Source organism: Procambarus clarkii, chromosome 15 (genome assembly GCF_040958095.1).
Source record: "Procambarus clarkii isolate CNS0578487 chromosome 15, FALCON_Pclarkii_2.0, whole genome shotgun sequence".
NCBI classification, from domain to species: Eukaryota; Metazoa; Arthropoda; class Malacostraca; order Decapoda; family Cambaridae; genus Procambarus; species Procambarus clarkii.
Window position 1 is genome coordinate 36,379,692 of NC_091164.1, and position 23,184 is coordinate 36,402,875.

Here is a 23,184-nt window from a genome sequence, read left to right on the forward strand (position 1 = left end):
CAATTGAACTCTTCATCGGCCTGAGAAAGGCCTTTGATACTGTTAACCATAACTACCTCTTACTTAAATTCCACCATTATGGAATCCGTGGCCTTGCCCTAAACTATATCCGATCCTATCTTAGTAACAGACACCAATATGAAGCCATCAATGATATAACCTCTCCCACTCTACCACTTAATTACCGTAAAGGTGCCACAGAGCAGCATCCTAGGACCCTCCTGTTTCTTATATACATCAATGATCTCCCTAATGTCTCTAACATACTTAAACCTATATTGTTGGCTGATGATACTACTCATCTACTCTGACTCCAACCCACTCCTGTTAAATAATGTTGTAAACAATTAATTAAAAAAAGTCTACTTGTGGATGTCAACCAACAAACCTCACACAAAACATAGAAAAGACCTACTATATCTTATTTGGAAACAAATCAACAAATGCAATTCAGCTTCAGATAGATAATGTAAACATTAGCAATAAAAATGATGGAAAGTTTCTTAGCCTATACTTAGACAAGAGACTCAACTTCCGCACCCATATACAACACATAACTAAAAAGGTTTCTAAAACAGTTGGTATACTGTTTAAGATCAGATATTATGTACCCTACTCTGCTCTCCTCTCACTCTATTATGCACTTATCTATCCCTATCATTCTTATGGCGTTTGTGCTTGGGGTTCAACCTCTGCAAACTACCTCAAGCCCATCATCATCCAGTAAAAATCTGCTATCAGGACAATAACTAACTCTACCTTCAGACAACACAGCTCCCTTGTTCAAATCCTTAAACATGCTAAACAAATTCACTCCATACATTCTCCTGTGTAAATTACGTTTATAAAGCCCTTTTTCCAACTGCAAACCCTGTTCTGAAACTCTTCCTGGACAGATGTAATAGAACACATGGCCACGTCCCCACCAGACATAAATATCTCTTTGATATCCCCAGAGTCAAACTTAATCTATGTAAACACTCTATGTAAATAAAGGGACCTAGTCTATGGAACTCACTCCCTTATAATGATTTGAAAAGCTGTCCAACTTCTGCCATATTCAAAAATAAAACCAAAAAGTACCTGTAGTACTTTTTAAGTACGAGGGAGTAATGCGCAAAGCGTCCCTCACCTGTGACGTCACAGCGTCATCTGACGCCATATCAACACATCGGCCATTTTGTCGTCAGTTCAGTCATGGCGAGGACTAACCCTTCATGCAAACTGCACCTACTATCAAGAAGAAGAAGATTTTGTGTTCCACCGATAGTATTATCGTAAGTAAGCACTTATATTTTATATTTTATTAAATTAATTGATTCTATTTTTCTGTAATAAAGGTCCAAAGGGTTGTTAAGGAACAAGGGTGTAGCGATACCGACGCTCAGTGCGCTCAACTCACACCAAAGTATCACCTGTGTAGCTTCTGTAATTAGTGTTAATTAGTTATGCTATAAGATAATGAAGCGAGTATAAGATTAACTCGCTACAAGGGTACTGTGTTGGGAGGTGAGGGCTGTTACTGGTGTCTGTGGGGATGTGAGGACTTGTACCAACCACTATCACCACCAGTACCTTGTCTTGCATCCTGCTTAGTATTCCTATTGAAATATGAAGTATTATTGCATTCATATAATTATTCATTCATTGTCATTACTATTTTTATGGGCTATGTTCTGTTACCCTAATGCTTTTTACCCCTGGGCATGTCCATTTACTCTCCAGCCCTTCACAAGCCACTGCTGCACCCCCTCCATGCCCATACTTACTGTGCTTATTCTTACAGGACTGCACTGCATTATGTGGTGCTCACTGCCTGGACACCTTGATACATGCATTATAGGGTTCTGGTAGTTGTTCTACTCACCAAGCCCTTCCAAGGCCAGGCTTGACATGTGAGAGCTTGGTCCAACAGGCTGTTGCTTGGACAGGCCCCTCAGGCCCACATATCCACCACAGCCTTGTTTGTCCGGCACTTCAAAATCAAATGTTTATTTACGTAAGGTACATACATATTTTTAGGTAAGGTACTCTTTATTTGGGTAAATTTATCTTCGTAGTATTTAGCTTTGGCTCGTCTAATTATCTTGGATAGCAATAACGAGTAATTCTTTGAGAATTCTTTGGAGACAATTCCTAACCTATACTTCTCCCAACCTATACTTCTTCTCAAGGTCATCTTCACTTCTTGAAGATGTTCAGGTTTTCTCTTGAAGATGTCGACGGTTGTTCCAGCAATACTGTATTTCTTTTATTGCTGAAAACCTGTTTTCAGCCATAAAAAAATAATCCTGAATCCAGAAAAAAATCCCTTTTGTATCGTCTGGAAATTTTCAAATATTGCTGATCAAACCTGAGTCTAAATTATTTGTATATATTATGAATTACAGAGGTCCCAGGACAGGGTTTTTAGGCACTCCACTTACATTTTCCCACTCTGACTTAACCCCCATTTATACAAACTCAGTCTTATCTTTTAGCTAATAATTTATTGTACACACCATACTCAGCCTGTGTAGGGTAGTTTATTGTGCATGTGTAGTATATATATTTGTGTAGTATATTTGGTATATTTAATGCCTCTAACCTCTCCTCATAGTTCTTGTCCTTCAGTTCTGGGAGCCACTTAGTAGCATGTCTTTGCACCTTTTCCAGTTTGTTTATGTGCTTCTTAAGATATGGGCACCATACAACCGCTGCATATTCCAACTTTGGTCTAACAAAAGTCGTGAACAATTTCTTGAGTATTTCGCCATCCATGCATTTAAAAGCTCTGAATATTATCCTTTACCTGCAATTGGTTGTTGCTGTATTTATAGAATATGATTTGTTCTACTTTACATTTGTTTGTTCCTTTTTTTCAAAATTTCTTTCTGCCTCTCTCCTCACTGCCGTGTAGTTGTTTCTCTTTGTATTACTGGTATGTTTGGGGGTTTGGCCTCTTCGTATATTGATTCCATTTTTGTGTCTTTTGGTCTCTGTCCGTCTTGAAATTTCAGTTGAACAAATCCTGTTTCCTAGTTCTGCATCTTTGTTTTGGTATAAATGTTTTTGTTCCTTTATCATATATTTCACAAAATTGACATACTGTGCATTAATTCATCTCAATTACTTCCTTTCCTAACAGCAAGCCTTTCCAGTAAAATTCTTTGAATTCTTTTCTGACTTCTGGCCTAATGTTTGTTTTATCCTAGTGTGTATGATGCCTAGCGTGTGTCTGGTGCCTGTTGTGTTAAACCGAAGATAAATGCATAAGTATAGGTCAGTAATTTCTCCAGCTTTGAAAGGGGCTTTCATTATGCAGCAGTATTCCACTCTAGAGAGCACTAGCGTCTTGAAAACTATCATCATCGGTATAGCATCTCTAGTGTGAAAAGTTCTTGTTATCTATCCTGTCATTTTTCTTGCAGTTGTGACGGCTACTTTATTGTGTTCTTTAAATGTAAGGCCTTCTGACATCAGTACACCCAAATCCTTTACGTTGCTTTTCTGTTCAATGTTATGATTTGACTGAGTTTTGTAAGTGGTTTCCGTTTTTATATTTTTTATTTTTTCCATAGCGCATGAGCTGAAACTTATGTTCGTTAATCACCATGTTATTTTCTGTAGCCCATAGAAAGACCTGATTTACATCTGATTGGAGGTTTGCCGTGTCCTCTATGTTGCCTACTCTCGTGAAGATTCTAGTGTCATCTGCAAAGGATGATCAAGTACTATAGGTTGTGTCCTTGTCTATGTCCGATATGAGGATGAGAAAAAGTATTGGAGCAAGCACAGTACGCTTGGGGACTGAGCTCTTTACGGTTGATGGTCCAGATTTTATTTTGTTGACTACTACACATTGGGTTCTATTAGTCAGGAAGTTGTATATCCATCTGCCTATTTTTCCGGTAATTCCTTTTGAACGCATTTTATGTGCAATAACACAATGGTCACATTTGTCAAAGGCTTTTTTTTGTCAGAGCGTTTTGTTTGTCTTCCATGGCATCTAGTGCCATGTCAGAGTGGTCCAGCAACTGTGATAGGCAAGAGCGCCCTGTTCTGAAACCATGTTGTCTGGGGTTATGGAGATGCTGTGATTCCATGTATTTTGTGATCTTACTTCTTAGCATTCTCTCAAAGATTTTTATGATGTGCGATGTTAGTGCTATCGGTCTGTAGTTTTTTGCCTCTGCCTTATTTCCTCCTTTATGGGGCGGTGCTATCTCTGCTGTTTTTAGTATGTCAGGGATAATGCCAGTATCTTGGCTTTGTCTCCAAAGAATGTGAAGGGCCTGCGATAACGTTTTTTACAGTTCTTGATGAATATAGAGTTCCAAGAGTCAGGGCCTGGTGCAGAGTGCATAGGCATACTGTCTATGGCTTCTTCAAAATCCAGTGGGGATAGGATCACATCTGATTTATGATTTGATGTTGGTATCATATCCATGAAAAATTCATTTGGGTTATCAATCAGATGGATGGAGAGCTACACTCGTGGTGTCCCATTTTCCCAGCACTTTTTGTCAAATAATGCTTTGAAACTTTTGACGGATTTGGCCTCCACCACCTTCTCACCTAACATGTTCCAACCGTTTACCATTCTGTTTGCAAAAGTGAATTGTCTTACATTTCTTCGGCATCTTTGTTTAGTTCGTTTAAATCTATAACCTCTTGTTCTTGAAATTCCAGGTCTCGGGAAATCTTCCCTATCAAGTTTATCAATTCCTGTTACTGTTTTGTACGTAGTGATCATATCTCCTCTTTTCCTTCTGTCTTCTAGTTTGGAATATTTAATGCCTCTAATGTCTCCTCATAAATCCTGCCCTTCAGTTTTGGTATGAATGTTTGTGTGCCTTCATCGTATATTTTGCAAAATATGGAATACATCTCATTTACTTTACTTTAAGAATATGGTTCGATCAATTAAAAACCCTCTTGTTCAAATTGCAAAGAGACTGAAAGAGATGCAGCATGCTCAATGGATTATATATTAGTGATTATTATTAGGATTATATATTAGTGAATCATATTAGTGATTCAATTATTATGGTCATAAAACAATAAACAAATAGTTTTGGTGTTATTACACTCTATTCACAGGTTATATATAAGTATCTGCATGTTTTGTTCACCATTACAAACCACTAAGTTGGTTTGATTTTTGTTGAGATTGTTATTTATGATAAGATTCCTTACGTTATCTGAGAATGAAGCTATGTCGGTATTGGGAAATCTATAGATGGCACTTATAGTCAAGGAGGATTTAAGGGATTTACTGGAGAACTTGGCAAAGGTATATTCACAATAGTCGTCTCTATTACTAATGAGACTATTGCAGATGAAGGTATCTTTGTAAGATATTGCTATGCCACCTCCTTTTTTTATTAGGCCTGCAGTTGTGAATGGCTTTATTATCAGCCAAGTTGTAGCATACAACATAGCATATATATGTATATGGCATACATATATATATATATATATACACATATATATATATATATATATATATATATATATATATATATATATATATATATATATATATATATATATATATATATATATATATATATATATATATATATATATATATATATATATATATTATGTTATGTTACAACATAACAGGCCAATTACACTGGATTAATCTTTGTGTTTAGATAGGAGATGCCTCGTATGGGCCAATAAGCCTTCTGCAGCCCCTATGTTTATCCCTTATGTATCCCCCCATGTTTTCACCTTCATTGTATTATCACCTGACCTAATGCGGGTATAAAATCAACTAATATATATATATATATATATATATATATATATATATATATATATATATATATATATATATATACATATATATATATATATATATATATATATATATATATATATATATATATATATATATATATATATATATATATATATATATATATATATATATTCAAAATTCGTCAGTGTACTACATTTTTGTTGTTGCTTTTAGGTGATGCTTTTAACCAGTGTACGTGGGTCTGATTGTGCAACCACAGTTCGAAGAATAATGAAGATATGAACAAACGGCCTGTGGTCACTATACAGTCTGGAAGGGCAAAAGAAGAAATTGGCATTTCTACAAAAACAAGAACTATATAATGTTATTTTAAGTAAGTAACCAAAAAATTAAATAATTTTTTTAAAGTTTAAAATTCACTTAAAAATGTAAATTTTAAGTTAAAAAATTTTAACCAAAAACCTTAATATTTTTCATATTTGGAACCATTCCATAATCCCAAGCATAAATGATTATATTTCTATCACTTGCTCTTAAGATTGTTTCATTTAATAGAGGTTGGGCATAATTGTTCTCTGCTGCTAATAGAACTGACTGACTTAGCTATAGGAAAATGTAAACTTAATTGGTTTATCCATTACAGTATTTTGCAGTTTATTTCATGATCCTGTGCTTAATACTTGCATAAATAGTAGATTACAAAATGCATTTTTATATCATTAGTATTGAATAATAATAATGCAAATAATTGACTTATAAATGATGTACAATTAATTGGTAGGTGATATTATATTATTAATATTTTTTCATTCTTGCAAAGCCTTAACAAAGTCATTAACATGTTAATATAAACTTGATCACCTTCCACTTATTTTCTCATGTGCTACCTACATGTACAAAACCTTATTCCTAAATGCATATTTTGTTCTGAAACTTGTCCTTTATATGTTGTGTATCACCATCTCTGGAGAGTTTTATCTGATTGATGTATAAATTACTTTTAATTTTACAGAATATTATTGTTATACTGAATTTATTATTATATAAATAACTTAATTTTACAGAATCATCTATCAACGCACATCCACAAGTTGAGGAGGAGGATGTGACCTTCCAGATGTCTGAAGTACTGAAACAGGCACCAAACAGGCCTGGTGGATCTAGGTACAAGGTAAAAAAATTTAAATTTTTTTTTTTTTTTTTTTACTAATTGTCCGATATATATATATATATATATATATATATATATATATATATATATATATATATATATATAAATATATATATATAATGTGTCGTACCTAGTAGCCAGAACGCACATCTCAGCCTACTATGCAAGGCCCGATTTGCCTAATAAGCCAAGTTTTCTTGAATTAATGTTTTTTCGACTACCTAACCTAACATTTTCAGCTACCTAACCTAACCTATAAAGATAGGTTGGGTTCGGTCATATATCTCTATTAATTTTAACTCCAATAAAAAAAGAATTGACCTCATACAAAATGAAATGGATAGCTTTATCATTTCATAAGAAAAAAAATAGAGAAAATATATTAATTCATGAAAACTTGGCTTATTAGGCAAATCGGGCCTTGCATAGTAGGCTGAAAAGTGCGTTCTGGCGACTAGGTACGACATATATATATATATATATATATATATATATATATATATATATATATATATATATATATATATATATATATATATATATACATATATATATATATATATATATTATATATATATATATATATATATATATATATATATATATAATATGTATGTGTGTGTGTGTGTGTAATTACCTAAGTGTAGTTAAAGGATGAGACCGTCTTCCCAGCACTCTTTGTCATATAACGCTTTGAAACTACTGACAGTCTTGGCCTCCACCACCTTCTCACCTAACTTGTTCCAACCGTCTACCACTCTATTTGCGAAAGTGAATTTTCTTATATTTCTTTAGCATCTGTGTTAAGCTAGTTTCAATCTATGACCTCCTGTTCTTGAAGTTCCAGGTCTCAGGAAATCTTCCCTGTCGATTTTATCAATTCCTGTTACTATTTTGTATGTAGTGATCATATCACCTCTTCTGTCTTTTAGTTTTGGCATATTTAATGCCTCTAACCTCTCCTCGTAGCTCTTGCCCTTCAGTTCTGGGAGCCACTTAGTAGCATGTCTTTGCACCTTTTCCAGTTTGTTGATGTGCTTCTTAAGATATGGGCCAACTTCTGTTGTTGGGCACCACACAACAGCTGCATATTCTAGCTTTGGCGTAACAAAAGTCATGAACAATTTCTTTAGTATATCACCATCCATGTATTTAAACGCAATTCTAAAGTTAGAAAGCGTAGCATAGGCTCCTCGCACAATATTCTTTATGTGGTCCTCAGGTGATAGTTTTCTATCTAGAACTACCCCTAGATCTCTTTCTTTATCAGAATTCTTTAAAGATTTCTCACATAATGTATAGGTTGTGTGGGGTCTATGTTCTCCTGTTCCACATTCCATAACATGGCATTTATTAACATTAAATTCCATTTGCCAAGTGGTGCTCCATATACTTATTTTATCCAGGTTTTCTTGAAGGGCATGACAATCATCTAAATTTCTTATCCTTCCTATTATCTTAGCATCATCAGCAAACATGTTCATGTAATTCTATATACCAACTGGTAGATCATTTATGTAGACAATAAACATCACTGGTGCAAGAACTGAACCCTGTGGTACTCCACTTGTGACATTTCTCCAGTCCGATACATTGCCTCTGATTACTGCCCTCATTTTTCTATGTCAGAAAATTTTTCATTCATATTAGAAGCTTACCTGTCACCCCTCCAATATTTTCCAGTTTCCAGAACAACCTCTCTATGTGGAACTGTCGAATGCCTTTTTTAGGTCCAAATAGATGCAGTCAACCCAACCATCTCTTTCCTGTAATATATCTGTTGCTCGATCATAGAAACTGAGTAAATTCGATACACAGGATCTTCCAAATCGAAAACCATACTGTCTGTCTGAAATTATATCATTTCTCTCCAGGTGTTCTACCCATTTAGTTTTAATTATTTTTTCCAATATTCCAATTCCAATTTTTTCCAATAATGTGTGTGTGTGTATGTATATTTGTGTTGTTGAATATGACCGAAAGTCAGTCTTTCTGCCCCTCTCCTTACTGCTATTGTTGTTTCTCGCATCTTTGTATTGCTTGTATGTTTGGGCAATTTTTCCCCTTTTCCTAGTTCTGCATCTCTGCTTTAGTATAAATTTTGTTGTGCCATTATCATATATTTCACAAAACTTGACATACATCTCATTTACTTCATGTCCTAACAGCAAGTGTTTGTCAAATTCCTTAAGGAAATATCTGAGTTCCCCATAATGACCTCTCCACAAGTCAGGTTTTTCAACTGCTTCAAGCTCATTTTCTTCCAGATTATAATGCATTGCATACTTTATTCCCAAAAAGACATGGTCACTTTTACCCAAGTGACCATGTCACTTGGGTAAAAGGAGGGAGGTACCAAAGGAGGGAGGTACTGAATGATAAATATATCTTTCTCTTTCCTGGTAAATATAATATCCAGCATGGAGGGAACATCCCCTTCCCTCATCCTCGTAGCTTGTTTAACATGTAGAAACATGAATGTTTACAGGGTGAGGTTTACGAAATTATATATATATATATATATATATATATATATATAATTGGTCTCTGGTCTATATATATTATATATATATATATATATATATATATATATATATATATATATATATATATATATATATATATATATATTAAGTTTGTGTGTGTGTAATTTATATAAATAAATAATTAAATATTAATTTTGTTAATATCTTTTCAGGGAAAACTTGCAAGTACAATTCGTATACAAGAGGGGCAACAAGAGCCAGAGGATGTCTACTAAGAAAATATATAAGTCTTTATCCTCACACTCTTGATATATGGTCTTCTCTGGTCTCTTTATTTTCTCTCCTCACAAATGTCCCTTTTTTTTATTTCTTTTACGTTTCTCTCCTGTTTTTCTTGTCTTTTAATCTCTCCTTTCCTCCTCTCTTCTAACACCTCTCGTTTCCTGTCTCTTCTAGCTTCTCTCTTCCTTTACTTTTTATATTTGTGGTATTCATTTATGTCATTTTTATCTTGTATATTTTTCTTGTATCTTTTTCTTATCTTGTGTTTCTCTTCCCCTTCTCTTCAATGATTTCTCATTTCCCTCCTCTCTCTGTTGTTTCTGTTCTGTCTTCTCTCTCCTTGCCTTAATTTTGTTCTATCTCCTCTTTTGTTGTGTGTGTGTCTTTCTGTCTCTGTCTGTCTCTCTCTCTCTCTCTGGCTCTCTTGCTCTCTCTCTCTCTCTCTGGCTCTCTCTCTCTCTGGCTCTCTCTCTCTCTCTCTGGCTCTCTCTGGCTCTCTTGGTCTCTCTCTCTGGCTCTCTCTCTCTCTCTCTCTCTGGCTCTCTCTCTCTCTCTCTGGCTCTCTCTCTCTCTCTCTGGCTCTCTCTCTCTCTCTCTGGCTCTCTCTCTCTCTCTCTCTGGCTCTCTCTCTCTCTCTCTCTCTCTCTCTCTCTCTGGCTCTCTCTCTCTCTCTGGCTCTCTCTCTCTCTCTCTCTCTCTCTGGCTCTCTCTCTCTCTCTCTCTCTCTCTCTGGCTCTCTCTCTCTCTCTGGCTCTCTCTCTCTCTCTGGCTCTCTCTCTCTCTCTCTCTCTCTCTGGCTCTCTCTCTCTCTCTCTCTCTCTCTCTCTCTCTCTCTCTCTCTCTCTCTCTCTCTCTCTCTCTCTCTCTCTCTCTCTCTCTCTCTCTCTCTCTCTCTCCCTCTCTCTCTCTCTCTCCCTCTCTCTCTCTCTCTCTCTCTCTCTCTCTCTCTCTCTCTCTCTCTCTCTCTCTCTCTCTCTCTCTCTCTGGCTCTCTCTCTCTCTCTCTCTCTCTCTCTCTCTCTCTCTCTCTCTCTCTCTCTCTCTCTCTCTCTCTCTCTCTCTCTCCGTCTCTCCCTCTCTCCCTCTCTCTCTCTCTCTCTCTCTCTCTCTCTCTCTCTCTCTCTCTCTCTCTCTCTCTGGCTCTCTCTCTCTCTCTCTCTCTCTCTCTCTCTCTCTCTCTCTCTCTCTCTCTCTCTCTCTCTCTCTCTCTCTCTCTCTCTCTCTCTCTCTCTCTCTCTCCCTCTCTCTCTCTCTCTCTCTCTCTGGCTCTCTCGCTCTCTCTGGCTCTTTCGCTCTCTCTGGCTCTCTTTCTCTCTGGCTCTCTCTGGCTCTCGCTCTCTCTGGCTCTCTCTCTCTCTCTCTGGCTCTCTCTCTCTCTGGCTCTCTCTCTCTCTGGCTCTCTCTCTCTCACTCTCTGGCTCTCTCTCTCTCTCTGGCTCTCTCTCTCTCTCTGACTCTCTCTCTCTCTCTGGCTCACGCTCTCTCTCTGGCTCTGTGGCGCTCTCTCTCTGGCTCTCGCTCTCTCTCTCTGGCTCTGGGTCTCTCTCTCTGGCTCTCATATTTCATTTGATTTAAAAATGTCTGAGATTTTTTACTTAATCTAAGTTATATTGCATGGTGCTAATATGAATATTATACATGACTGTTTTTTCTTTTCTTTCTCTTTCTCCCTTTCTTTCTTTCTCTTTCTTTCCTTCTCTCTCTTTTTCTTTCTCTTTCTACATGAATATTATACTTGATTGTGTTTACATTCACTTGTAGATTTTTATTTTTAGTTAATTAGTCCTAAACTTTTGATTAATAGATTTTTATTATTAGTCATAGAAAAACTATAGTGTTATATGTATACTCGGAAAATTTTACTTGTTTTAGTTTTAAGTAACAATAACTGCTTATAACGTCAGACTGATCTCAGCATGACATGAATCACAGGCTGCTTGATCACAAAATCTATTGTGTTCACATATTGCATATATAGATTTTTAAATTTTTACTTTTATATTCTGTTATAGATATAGTCTATATATTTCGAGCTATTACATATATTTTGTTGTATTACTCATTCTTAATTAAATAAATATAATATTTTAATTCTCTTTTTGTACCCTATTTATTTGTAATTTACACATACATATATAGGATGTCCATTTCTATCTCAGATATGTCTTCTTTCTTTCTCTCCCTTTCTATTTCAGATATGAATTACAAAATTATTATACCCTAATTTACCCTAAACGCTTTAATGTAGGTAATTAAAAGATCATAAAAAAGTTTTTAGAAATGTTAATTATATACGTTCTAAGGTTGTATATAAAAGTTCTCAAAAAACCTTTTCTAAACGTAATTATAAACGTGCTGAAAACAATGAAATGTCGTTTTTAGGATGTTTTAAAAACATGAAAATGTTTGCTGGGTACCCGCCAAAGACGTAACATACGAAATGGTATGTAATTCATTATTTTAAATTCCATATATAATCATTAATAATTTTCGGCAGCTATCGAGGTTCTCCATAGGTAAATTCCTGTACTCTAACAAGATGCTACTTGCTGTTTAGCTGTTTAAATTCTTGGAAAATTGTAATGACCAGCGACATAAAATATAACAATGAAATAGTAGCTGGTAACTGCAGGTGAACGAAAAATTAAATTCCAAATTGATTAGATGTTTTTCTAAATATAAAGATCGACCTGAAGGAATTTTATGAATTATGGACTAATTAAACAAAAAAATAGGTAATTTTACTTGAAGAACAGATACCAGAGAATAGTTAGTGAGTACATTAATATTGTATAATGGGAGAAAGCCTCTGGTAGCCGCGAATTAAAATAACCACCTACATTAATTGATAACTAGGAAATAGTATCTGGAAACTTTATCTGAACGAAAACACAATACTAATTTGTTTAGATGTTTTTCTTAATATAAAGATCAACAGTAAGGAAACTTATTCATTATGGCCAAATTAACAAAAAAAAAACGATAATTTTCATTGAGGACCATATATTAGAGCATACTTAGTCACTTATATATTAAAAGTATTGTGTATTTTGAACCATTGGGGTTGTAAACAAACAGAACGGCCTACCCGAAAAGTCGTAACATAAAATGTTGCATATGTTTGCTAATTTATTATTTGATAAATGATTATTATTAATTTACGACAACTATAGAGGTTTCCCATTAGTTAAATTACTGTAGTCTGACTAAATGCTACTACAAAACCTATATAAATCCTGGGAAAGTCACAATGACCAGCGACATTAAAGCATGGAGGGTTAAATAGTAACAGGCAACTGTCGGCGAACGAAAAATTCATTTCCAAATTTATTAGATGTTTTCCTAAATATAAAGATCGATAGGCTGGAATTTTCTGGATTATGGCCTAATTAAGGCAAAAATATATATATTTTTACTTGAAGAACAAATATCAGAGCATAGTCAGTGAGTTATAGAATAATAAGAGTGTGGTATTTCATTGTATAACAAGAGATAGTCCATGGAAGCGAAAATAGACGTAGTTTTACACAAAATAACGTCCAAAAACAGCCGTAGAGTCAAACGGCAAATGTTGACGTTCTTTTTAAGAGGACAGGTTGCTCTCTCTCTCTGGCTCTATCGCTCTCTCTGGCTCTCTCTCTCTCTCTGGCTCTCTCTGGCTCTCTCTCTCTCTCTCTGGCTCTCTCGCTCTCTCTGGCTCTCTCTCTCTCTCTGGCTCTCTCTGGCTCTCTCTCTCTCTCTCTGGCTCTCTATTTCTCTGGCTCTTGCTCTCTGGGTCTCTCTCTCTGGCTCTCATATTTCATTTGATTTAAAAATGTCTGAGATTTTTACTTAATCTAAGTTATATTGCATGGTGCTAATATGAATATTATACATGACTGTTTTTTCTTTTCTTTCTCTCTCTCTTTCTCCCTTTCTTTCTTTCTCTTTCTTTCCTTCTCTCTCTCTTTTTCTTTCTCTTTCTACATGAATATTATACTTGACTGTGTTTACATTCACTTGTAGATTTTTATTTTTAGTTAATTAGTCCTAAACTTTTGATCAATAGATTTTCATTATTAGTCATAGAAAAACTATAGTGTTATATGTATACTCGGAAAATTTTACTTGTTTTAGTTTTAAGTAACAATAACTGCTTGTAACGTCAGACTGATCTCAGCATGACATGAATCACAGGCTGCTTGATCACAAAATCTATTGTGTTCACATATTGCATATATAAATTTTTATAGATTTTTAAATTTTTACTTTTATATTCTGTTATAGATATAGTCTATATATTTCGAGCTATTACATATATTTTGTTGTATTACTCATTCTTAATTAAATAAATATAATATTTTAATTCTCTTTTTGTACCCTATTTATTTGTAATTTACACATACATATATAGGATGTCCATTTCTTTCTCAGATATGTCTTCTTTCTTTCTCTCCCTTTCTATTTCAGATTTGAATTAAAAAATGATTATACCCTAATTTACCCTAAATGTTTTAATGTAGGTACTTAAAAGATTATAAAAAAGTTTTTAGAAATGTTAATTATTTACGTTCTAAGGTCGTATATAAAAGTTCTCAAAAAAACTTTTCTAAATGTGCTGAAAACAATGAAATGTCGTTTTTAGGATGTTTTAAAAACATGAAAATGTTTGCTGGGTAGTCTGTCTCTCCAAGCAAATAACTGACAAAAGATTAAACAATCCATAGCTCACAAGTGGCATTCTCAACTCAATCAACAAGAAAGATGAATATGAAAAAAACTTAGGATTGGCCTAGTTTCAAGGGAAGTAGCTAAAATGTACTCATCAATGCTTACCAGTATCATAAGAAAGGCAAAACTTGCATATTATGTGAATAGATTCAGTGAAGCAAAAGGCAGCATGAAAAACACTTGGAAAACCATCTCTAGTATATTATGAACTAAACAACACTCACATAACCAAATAAAACTCTACAAGAATGGGGATATACCGTCAACTGATTTAGAAATGGCAAATGAATTTTATAGTTTCTTTTCATCGGTTGGTGCTAATGTTGCCAGTAAAATTCCACAGACTCAGACACATATTAACACATATCTCTCAAGCAGCTATCCAAACTCTCTTCTCGATTCACCAATCAGCCCGGCAGATGTTGTGTCCATCATAAACTCTCTAAAAGCCAAGGCAGGGAACACCAGTGAAATTCCATCCATTGTGTACAAGAGCGCCTGCCATGCCCTTGCCCCACCCATAGCCCTACTGTTCAACAAATCTATAGAGTGTCACACCTTCCCTGATATCCTTAAAAAAGCAAGAGTAACGCCAGTCCATAAAGAAGGCAATCCGGCGGACATAAACAATTATAGACCAATATCAAATCTACCCATTCTATCAAAAATATTTGAAAAAAATTATTTACAAACAGCTCTCTTCCTACCTCGTAAAATTCGACATACTCAGCCCCTGCCAGTTTGGCTTCCGGTCCCAAAAGAGCACCAACGATGCAATCATTAGTCTCCTTGACATAATCTACTCAGCCCTTAACAAAAATGAGTTTCCGATTGGAATCTTCATTGACCTAAGAAAAGCCTTTGATACTGTTAATCACAACTACCTCTTACTTAAACTCCAGCATTATGGAATCCGAGGCCTTGCCCTTGACTACATCCGATCCTATCTTAGTGACAGACACCAATATGTAACCATCAATATCACAACTTCTTCCACTCTACCAATTACCGTTGGAGTGCCACAGGGCAGTATCTTAGGACCTCTTCTATTTCTTATATATGTAAACGATCTGCCTAACGTCTCTAATATTCTCAAACCTATATTGTTTGCTGACGATACTACCCTTATCTATTCAGACCTCAACCCACATACACTAAATAATGTTGTGAATTATGAATTAAAAAGTCCACTTATGGATGTCAACTACCAAACTAACACTAAACATAGAAAAGACCTACTACATCTTATTTGGAAGCAAATCATCGACTGCAATTCAGCTACAGATAGACAACATTAACATCAGTAATAAAAATGATGGCAAGTTTCTTGGCCTATTCCTAGACAAGAGACTCAACTTCAGCACCCACATTCAACACATAACTAAGAAAGTCTCTAAAACAGTTGGAATACTCTCCAAAATAAGATATTATGTTCCTAACTCTGCTCTCTTCTCACTATATTATGCACTAATCTATCCCTATCTTAATTATGGTATCTGTGCATGGGGGGTCTACCACTGCAAACCACCGTAAGCCCATCATCGCCCAGCAAAAATCTGCTATCAGAATAATGTCAAACTCTGCTTTCAGACAATACTCAGCTCCTTTGTTTAAATCCCTTAACTTGCTAAATATTTACTCCCTCCACACATTCTCTTGTGTCAATTACATTTACAAAACCCTGTTCTTAAATGTAAACCATGCTCTGAATTTCTCCCTGGACAGATGTAATAGGACCCATTATCACCACAGCAGAAATATATATCTCTTTGATATCCCCAGGGTCAACTTAATCTGTGTAAATACTCTATGCAAATTAAGGGACCTAGTCTATGGAACTCATTCCCTAGTGAATTGAAAAACTGTCAAACTTTTGCCTCATTTAAAAACAAAAACAAAAAGTACCTAATTTCATCTTCGTAGTTTCCTACACTGAGCTTTAAATTTGCTCTGTATCTAGTGTTACTTAATCACCCAATCTTTATGTACTTAATCCAAACAACTTTATCATTGTGTTCATTGCTGTTTTTTATGTGCTAGCCATATGCTGTATTGTGCCTATTAATTTTTGTTAAACTACCATTCAAGCTGTCATTGCAATCAATCTGAGCTACCTATGTACTTTAATATGCCTACAATTTTCTCTCATCTTTTATTTTTTTCTTGCTATGTAACTTTTATCATTTTTATAAATTTTGCAGGTAAATACCTACATAAATTTTTCTTAGATTAAGGACCTGCCCGAAACGCTGTGCGTACTAGTGGCTTTACATAGCATAGTAATTACTATGCTATGTATCCTCTCAATCCCAATGTACCTGTGAGCCTCTTGTTGATCACTTGTGACACAAAGATTATTGATGTGTGTATTTCGGTGGGTGATTAGATATGTATGTGTGTATATATATATATATATATATATATATATATATATATATATATATATATATATATATATATATATATATATATATATATATATATATATATATATATATATATATATATATATATATATATATATATATATATATTATTAAATATGACCGAAAAAGTAAGATTAATAATTCTAACACGAATTTTCTCAATCTTTCGTACATTTCTTTTCACTGTTGGAGGTAAATCAAAAATCAATTCTCCAAAATTCATTTTTATTTCTAGTCTGACGCGACACGAGCGCGTTTCGTAAAACTTATTACATTTTCAAAGACTTTAGTTTACAAATACACAACTGAATAGAACTTACGCATCTCCGATTTTATATCTACATTTTAGTGAGGTGGATGGGGTGAGGTGGCATTAATAAGGTATTAATTTCATCAACACAAGACAGAACAAGAGGTGGCATTAATAGGGTATTAATTTCATCAACACAAGACAGAACACGAAACAATGGGTATTGAATCGAAGTGTATGTAGAAAGCCTATTGGTCCATATTTCTTGATGCTTCTATATTGGAGCGGAGTCTTGAGGTGGGTAGAATATAGTTGTGCATTAATTGGCTGTTGATTGCTGGTGTTGACTTCTTGATGTGTAGTGCCTCGCAAACGTCAAGCCGCCTGCTATCGCTGTATCTATCGATGATTTCTGTGTTGTTTACTAGGATTTCTCTGGCGATGGTTTGGTTGTGGGAAGAGATTATATGTTCCTTAATGGAGCCCTGTTGCTTATGCATCGTTAAACGCCTAGAAAGAGATGTTGTTGTCTTGCCTATATACTGGGTTTTTTGGAGCTTACAGTCCCCAAGAGGGCATTTGAAGGCATAGACGACGTTAGTCTCTTTTAAAGCGTTCTGTTTTGTGTCTGGAGAGTTTCTCATGAGTAGGCTGGCCATTTTTCTGGTTTTATAGTAAATCGTCAGTTGTATCCTCAGATTTTTGTCTGTAGGGATAACGATTCTATTAACAATATCTTTCAGGACCCTTTCCTCCGTTTTATGAGTTGTGGAAAAGAAGTTCCTTTTTTTAGTAGTTGTGCTTTCTGGGTTCGAGTCCCACTGGTAGGTGTTGTCCAAAGATTATTAATCTTCACTTGTGGTTTACGCAAGTATAGGCTTATAAGCTGGACACGAGTTCTCTCACATTGACAGTGGCTTGACGAAAAATGCAGACTGACCCCACACTCATCTGGTACCCTCGGGAAGTGGAGATGTTTGGGATGTATATATATCTCGAACTCTCTTCTTCTTTTGTAGAGTCTGATGGTGTAGTGGGTTAAAGCATACTAGTTATGGCAGCTACTGGAAGGTAGTTGTGCTTTCTGGGTTCGAGTCCCACTGGTGGGTGTTGTCCAAAGATTATTAATCTTCACTTGTGGTTTATGCAAGTATAGGCTTATAAGCTGGACACGAGTTCTCTCACATTGACAGTGGCTTGACGAAAAATGCAGACTGACCCCACACTCATCTGGTGCCCTCGGGAAGTGGAGATGTTTGGGATGTATATATATCTCGAACTCTCTTCTTCTTTTGTAGGGTCTGATGGTGTAGTGGGTTAAAGGATACTAGTTATGGCAGCTACTGGAAGGTAGTTGTGCTTTCTGGGTTCGAGTCCCACTGGAGGGTGTTGTCCAAAGATTATGTATATATATATATATATATATATATATATATATATATATATATATATATATATATATATATATATAACTGAAAACTCACACCCCAGAAGTGACTCGAACCCATACTCCCAGAAGCAACGCAACTGGTATGTACAAGACGCCTTAATCCACTTGACCATCACGACCGGACAAAATGAGGTGATAGCCGAGGCTATTTGAACCACCCCACCGCCGGCACTCGGATAGTAATCTTGGGCATAGCATTTTACCAAATCACCTCATTCTTTGGGGCACACGTGAGGAACACAAATGCGAACAAGCCTGAATGGTCCCCAGGACAATATGCAACTGAAAACTCACACCCCAGAAGTGACTCGAACCCATACTCCCAGAAGCAACGCAACTGGTATGTACAAGACGCCTTAATCCACTCGACCATCACGACCGGACAAAATGAGGTGATAGCCGAGGCTATTTGAACCACCCCACCGCCGGCACTCGGATAGTAATCTTGGGCATAGCATTTTACCAAATCACCTCATTCTTTGGGGCACACATGAGGAACACAAAATATCCTCGGCTATCACCTCATTTTGTCCGGTCGTGATGGTCAAGTGGATTAAGGCGTCTTGTACATACCAGTTGCGTTGCTTCTGGGAGTATGGGTTCGAGTCACTTCTGGGGTGTGAGTTTTCAGTTGCATATTGTCCTGGGGACCATTCAGGCTTGTTCGCATTTGTGTTCCTCACGTGTGCCCCAAAGAATGAGGTGATTTGGTAAAATGCTATGCCCAAGATTACTATCCGAGTGCCGGCGGTGGGGTGGTTCAAATAGCCTCGGCTATCACCTCATTTTGTCCGGTCGTGATGGTCGAGTGGATTAAGGCATCTTGTACATACCAGTTGCGTTGCTTCTGGGAGTATGGGTTCGAGTCACTTCTGGGGTGTGAGTTTTCAGTTGCATATTGTCCTGGGGACCATTCAGGCTTGTTCGCATTTGTGTTCCTCACGTGTGCCCCAAAGAATGAGGTGATTTGGTAAAATGCTATGCCCAAGATTACTATCCGAGTGCCGGCGGTGGGGTGGTTCAAATAGCCTCGGCTATCACCTCATTTTGTCCGGTCGTGATGGTCAAGTGGATTAAGGCGTCTTGTACATACCAGTTGCGTTGCTTCTGGGAGTATGGGTTCGAGTCACTTCTGGAGTGTGAGTTTTCAGTTGCATATTGTCCTGGGGACCATTCAGGCTTGTTCGCATTTGTGTTCCTCACGTGTGCCCCAAAGAATGAGGTGATTTGGTAAAATGCTATGCCCAAGATTACTATCCGAGTGCCGGCGGTGGGGTGGTTCAAATAGCCTCGGCTATCACCTCATTTTGTCCGGTCGTGATGGTCAAGTGGATTAAGGCGTCTTGTACATACCAGTTGCATTGCTTCTGGGAGTATGGGTTCGAGTCACTTCTGGGGTGTGAGTTTTCAGTTGCATATTGTCCTGGGGACCATTCAGGCTTGTTTTTTTTTTTTTGAGATATATACAAGAGTTGTTACATTCATGTACAGCCACTAGTACGCGTAGCGTTTCGGGCAAGTCCTTAATCCTATGGTCCCTGGAATACGATCCCCTGCCGCGAAGAATCGTTTTTTCATCCAAGTACACATTTTACTGTTGCGTTAAACAGAGGCTACAGTTAAGGAATTGCGCCCAGTAAATCCTCCCCGGCCAGGATACGAACCCATGACATAGCGCTCGCGGAACGCCAGGCGAGTGTCTTACCACTACACCACGGAGACTGTTCGTATATGCGAACGTTCGTATATGCGTATATGCGAACACAAATGTTCGCATATATATATATATATATATATATATATATATATATATATATATATATATATATATATATATATAAATATATATATATATATATATATATATATATATATATATATATATATATATATATATATATATATATATATAAATATATATATATATATATATATATATATATATATATATATATATATATATATATATATATATATATATATATATATATATATATATATATATGTCGTACCTAATAGACAGAACGCACTTCTCAGCCTACTATTCAAGGCCCGATTTGCCTAATAAGCCAAGTTTTCATGAATTAATATTTTTTCGTCTACCTAACCTACCTAACCTAACCTAACCTAGCTTTTTTTGGCTACCTAACCTAACCTTACCTATAAATATAGGTTAGGTTAGGTTAGGTAGGGTTGGTTAGGTTCGGTCATATATCTACGTTAATTTTAACTCCAATAAAAAAAAATTGACCTTAAGTTCTTTCTATAATCTCTCTGTGGCACATTTGGGTACTCAGCTTCCACCTGTGTCCCCTTGTGCGTGTACTACATGTGTTAAATAAATGTATGTATGTATGTATGTATGTATGTATGTATGTATGTATGTATGTATGTATGTATGTATGTATGTATGTATGTATGTATGTATGTATGTATGTATGTATGTATGTAAGGAGAGAGAGAGGAGAGAAAGAGAGAGAAGGAGAGAGAGAGAGAAAGAGATGAAGACGAGACAGAAAAATAGATATAGACAGAGTCAGGGAGAGAATGTTAGACACAGAGACGGATAGATAAGGATATGCAAAATCAGTGAGAGAATGACAGAGATAGAGGAAAGAGACAGAGAGATAGGCTGACACAGAGAATGGCAGAAACAAGGAGAGGCAGAGACAGAGGGACAGGGATAGGAGCAGAGGGACAGGGACAGACGAACAGGGCCAGAGGAGGGACGGGGGAACAGAGGGGGGGCAGTGGGTCAGGGAGGGAGACAGGGACAGAGAGGGGACAGAGACAGAGGGACAGAGACAGAGGGACAGGGTCAGAGAGGGGGACCGGGGGACACAGGGAGGAGAGGGGGGCAGGAGACCAAGAGAGAGGGGACAGAGGAGAGGCAGGGGAGAGAAAGAGTGGGCAGGGGGACAGAGGGAGGGACAGGGACAGACAGAGAAGGACAGGGACAGAGGGACAGGAAGAGGGGGACAGAAAGGGGGACAGAGAGAGGGACAGAGATAGGGACAGGGGAACAGAGACAGGGACAAGGGGACAGAGATGGATAGGGGGACTGGAGGAAAGGGAGGGGGACAGATGAAGGACAGCGGACAGAAAGAGTGGGCAGGGGGGACAGAGAGGTACAGGGGACAGAGGACAGAGAGAAAGACAGAGGGACAGAGATGGACAGGGGAACATAGAGGAACAGGGGGACAGAGAGTGACAGGGGGACAGAGAGAGGAACAGGAGGACAGAGAGGAACGGGGGGACAGAGAGAGACAGAGGGACAGAGAGTGACAGGGGGACAGAGAGAGGAACGGGGGGACAGAGAGAGGGACAATGGGATAGAGAGGGACAGGGGGACAGAGAGATGGAAAGGGGGGACAAGGGGACAGAGAGGGGGACAGGGGACAGGGCGAAAGGGATCGGGGACAGAGGACAGAAAATGTGGGCAAGGGGACAAAGTGAGGGACAGGGGGACAGGAGGAAAGGGGGGAGATGTATGAGGGGGGAATGTTTGCGAGAGATGGAGATGGGGTATTTAGAACGGTAAGTTAGAGAGGGGACAACTAATGCGCATCATTGCAATAGCAGGAGCCACGCACATCTTCAGCCTGCGTTGTTGAGACATTGTTAATTAAGCGGTGTCCAATAACAGTATCTTCGGTATTTAAGCGATACCTTAAAAAATACTGGAAATATTGAAAGATGTTAATCCAGATATTAATCCCCTTGTGCAACGCACACAAGAGGCAACAGCTTCTAGCTCTACAAGCGGCAATATAAAATAGAGAATAGGCGATTGTTTTCACTCATAGTGTAATAAACCCACTGACCCGCCCACCCGCTGAAGCCGTAAATGCCAAGACATTACTTCCGTTTAAAATTAAGCCGGAATAATCCTCAGGTATGTGGAGGATGGGGGAGGCCTTTGATCAACCGCCGACTTCATGCCCCCGTCAACGGGGCCATCAGCCCTCAGTGTGCCCTCAGCCAAATTCATGTGAAATATGTATGTGTGTGTATTAAATATTGTAATTTATTATTTCCAAGATTTAGCTGTTAGCTCTTGGACCCCACCTTTCTAAGCGTCGGTTGTCTAATGTACCGACTCTCGGCCTCTTTTCCTCCATCATATCTAAACAACATATATTTTTATCTAACACACACACACATCCCCAAGATGCAGCCTTTAGCAGCTACCCCAGCAAACATTTTCATGTTTTTAAAACATCCTAAAAACGACATTTCATTGTTTTCAGCACGTTTATAATTACGTTTAGAAAAGGTTTTTTGAGAACTTTTATATACAACCTTAGAACGTATATAATTAACATTTCTAAAAACTTTTTTATGATCTTTTAATTACCTACATTAAAGCGTTTAGGGTAAATTAGGGTATAATAATTTTGTAATTCATATCTGAAATAGAAAGGGAGAGAAAGAAAGAAGACATATCTGAGATAGAAATGGACATCCTATATATGTATGTGTAAATTACAAATAAATAGGGTACAAAAAGAGAATTAAAATATTATATTTATTTAATTAAGAATGAGTAATACAACAAAATATATGTAATAGCTCGAAATATATAGACTATATCTATAACAGAATATAAAAGTAAAAATTTAAAAATCTATATATGCAATATGTGAACACAATAGATT

General features: G+C 36.8%; 1 long non-coding RNA gene across 1 annotated transcript; it reads left to right on the forward strand.

The window, feature by feature from the left end:
• Nucleotides 1–1,172: 1,172 nt before the first annotated feature.
• LOC138365128 (uncharacterized) lies at nucleotides 1,173–10,160 on the forward strand. The gene is made up of 4 exons (XR_011228671.1): nucleotides 1,173–1,277; nucleotides 1,787–2,022; nucleotides 6,817–6,923; nucleotides 9,622–10,160. It is a non-coding gene; the product is annotated as an uncharacterized lncRNA (long non-coding RNA).
• The last annotated feature ends 13,024 nt before the right edge of the window (nucleotides 10,161–23,184 follow it).